Source organism: Mus caroli, chromosome 7 (genome assembly GCF_900094665.2).
Source record: "Mus caroli chromosome 7, CAROLI_EIJ_v1.1, whole genome shotgun sequence".
NCBI lineage: Eukaryota > Metazoa > Chordata > Mammalia > Rodentia > Muridae > Mus > Mus caroli.
This window is the reverse complement of record NC_034576.1, coordinates 109,258,127-109,261,032: the sequence shown is the minus strand read 5'-3', so window position 1 is coordinate 109,261,032 and position 2,906 is coordinate 109,258,127.

Below are 2,906 nucleotides of genomic sequence, written 5' to 3'. Positions count from 1 at the left end.
TCTGCTAGCCCTCAGGGCTTCAGTCCTTTTCCTTCACCCAATACCAAATCAGGTTGCCTTCTCCCTGCCACCCCCCCACCCCCCACCACTTTCCCTCTTAGGTCCCTCCCTCCCTTCCTGCTTGTGATAGCTTTCTTTTCTCTCCCAAGTGGGACTGAGGCATCCTTACTTGTCCACTTCAGCTTGTTGACCTTTGTGAGTTTTGTGGACTGTTTCCTGGGTATTCTGTTCTTTTAAAAATTTTTATTTTTTATTTTTATTTTTTGGCTAACATCCACTTACTAGTGAGTAAATACCATGAATGTCCTTTTCGGTCAGAGTTAGTTACCTCACTCAGGATGTTTTCTACTTCCATTCATTTGCCTGCAAAACTCAGGATGACCTCATTCTTAATAGCTGAGTAGTATTCAATTCTGTAAATGAACCACATTTTCTGTATCCAATCTTCCCTGTGGGACATCTGGGTTGTTTCGAGCTTTTGGCTCTCACAAATAAGGCTACTATGAGCATAGTGGAACACATGTCCCTGTGTTATGGTGGGGCATCTTTTGGGTATATTCCCAAGAGTGGTATTCTTGGGTCTTCAGGTAGATCTATTTCCAGTTTTCTGAGGAACCTCCAGATTGATATCCAGAGTGGTTGTACCAGTTTGCAATCCCACTAGCAATGGAGGCGAGTTCCTCTTTCTCCTCATCCTCTCCAACATGTTAGAGGGTTGTTTTGATTTGCATTTCTCTGATCACTAAGAACATTGAACAAACCTTTATGTGCTTCTCAGCCATTTGAGAATCCTCAGTTGTGAAATCTCCATTCAGTTCTATACTCCATGTTTTGATTGGGTTGTTTGGTTTTTTGGTGGTTAGCTTCTTGAGTTCTTTATACATTTTGGATATTAGCCCTCTATTGAATGTGGGGTTAATGAAGACTTTTTTCCCAATCTGCATGTTGCCGATTTGTCTAATCGACTATGTCCTTTGCCTTACAGAAGCTTTCCAGTTTCATAAGGACCCACTTACTAATTCTTGATCTTAGAGCATGAACCATTGGAGTTCTATTTAGGAAATTTCCCCCTGTGCCAATGACTTCAAGGCTCTTTCCCACTTTCTCTTCTATTAGATTCAGCATATCTGGTTTTATGTCGAGGTCCTTGATCTACTTGGACTTGAGCTTTGTGCAAGGTAACAAATATGGGCCTATTTTCATTTTTCTACATACAGCCAGCCAGCTAGATCAGCACCATTTATTGCAGATGCTTTCTTTTTTCCATTGTATATTTTTGGCTTCTTTGTCAAAGATCAAGTGTCTGTAAGTGTGTCATTTCGTTTCTGGGTCTTCAATTCTGTTCCCTTGATCTATATGTATGTCTCTGTACCAATACCATGCAGTATTTAATAACTACTGCTCTGTAGTAAAGCTTGAGGTCAGGGATGGTGATTCCCCCAGCTGTTTTTATTAAGAATTGTTTTTGCTGGTTAGTTCATATTGTTGTTCCACCTATAGGGTTGCAGACCCCTTTAGCTCCTTGGGTACTTTCTCTAGCTTCTCCATTGGGGGCCCTGTGATCCATCCAATAGCTGACTGTGAGCATCCACTTCTGTGTTTGCTAGGCCCTGGCATAGTCTCACAAGAGACAGCTATATCAGGGTCCTTTCAGCAAAATCTTGCTAGTGTATGCAATGGTGTCAGCGTTTGGAGGCTGATTATGGGATGGATCCCTGGATATGGCAGTCTCTAGATGGTCTGTCCTTTCGTCTCAGCTGCAAACTTTGTCTCTGTAACTCGTTCCATGCGTGTTTTGTTCCCAATTCTAAGAAGGGGCAAAGTGTTCACACTTTGCTCTTCGTTCTTCTTGAGTTTCATGAGTTTCACAAATTGTATCTTATATCTAGGATAGTCTAAGTATCTGGGCTAATATCCACTTATCAGTGAGTACATATCATGTGAGTTCTTTTGTGATTGGGTTACCTCACTCAGGATGATGCACTAACCAGTACCCCCCGGACCTCATGTCTCTAGCTGCATATGTATCAGAAGATGGCCTAGTTGGCCATCAGAGGAAAGAGAGGCCCATTGGTTATACAAACTTTATATGCCTCAGTATAGGGGTACATCAGGGCCAAGAAGTGGGAGTGTAGTGGGGGAGTGGGGAGGAGGGTATGGGGGACTTTTGGGATAGCACTGGAAATGTAAATGAAGAAAATAACTAATAAAAAAATAAGAGAAAAAAAAAGAAAAAGAAAAGAATTGTTTTTGCTATTCTGAGTTTTTTAGCCTTTCCAGATGAATTTGAGAATTGCTCTTTCCATGTCTTTGAAGAATTGTGTTGGGATTTTGATGGGGATTGCATTAAATCTATAGATTGCCTTTGGAGGGATGGCCATTTTTATTACGTCTGCTAATCCATGAGCATGGAAGATTTCGCCATTTTTTGAGATCTTTTTCAATATCTTTCTTGAGAGACTTGAAGTTATCGTCATACAGGTCTTTCACTTGTTTGGCTAGAGTTACCTCAAGATATTTTATATTATTTGTGTCTATTGTGAAGGAAGTTGTTTCCCTAACTTCTTTCTCATTTATCATTTTTATAAAGGAAAACTACTGATTTATTTGAGTTAATTTTATATCCAGCCACTTTGCTGAAGTTGTTTATCTGCTGGAGAAATTCTCTGGTAGAATTTTTGTTGTTGTTTATGTATACTATCATATCATCTGCAAATAGTGATATCTTTGTTTCTTCTTTTCCAATTTGTATCCCCTTGATCTCTTTTTGTTGTCTTATTGTTCTAGCTAGTCCTTCAATTACTATACAGAATAGATATGTGGAGAGTGGGCATCCTTGTCTTGTCCCTGATTTCATTGGGATTGCTTCAAGTATGTCTCCATTTAATTTGATATTGGCTGTTGGT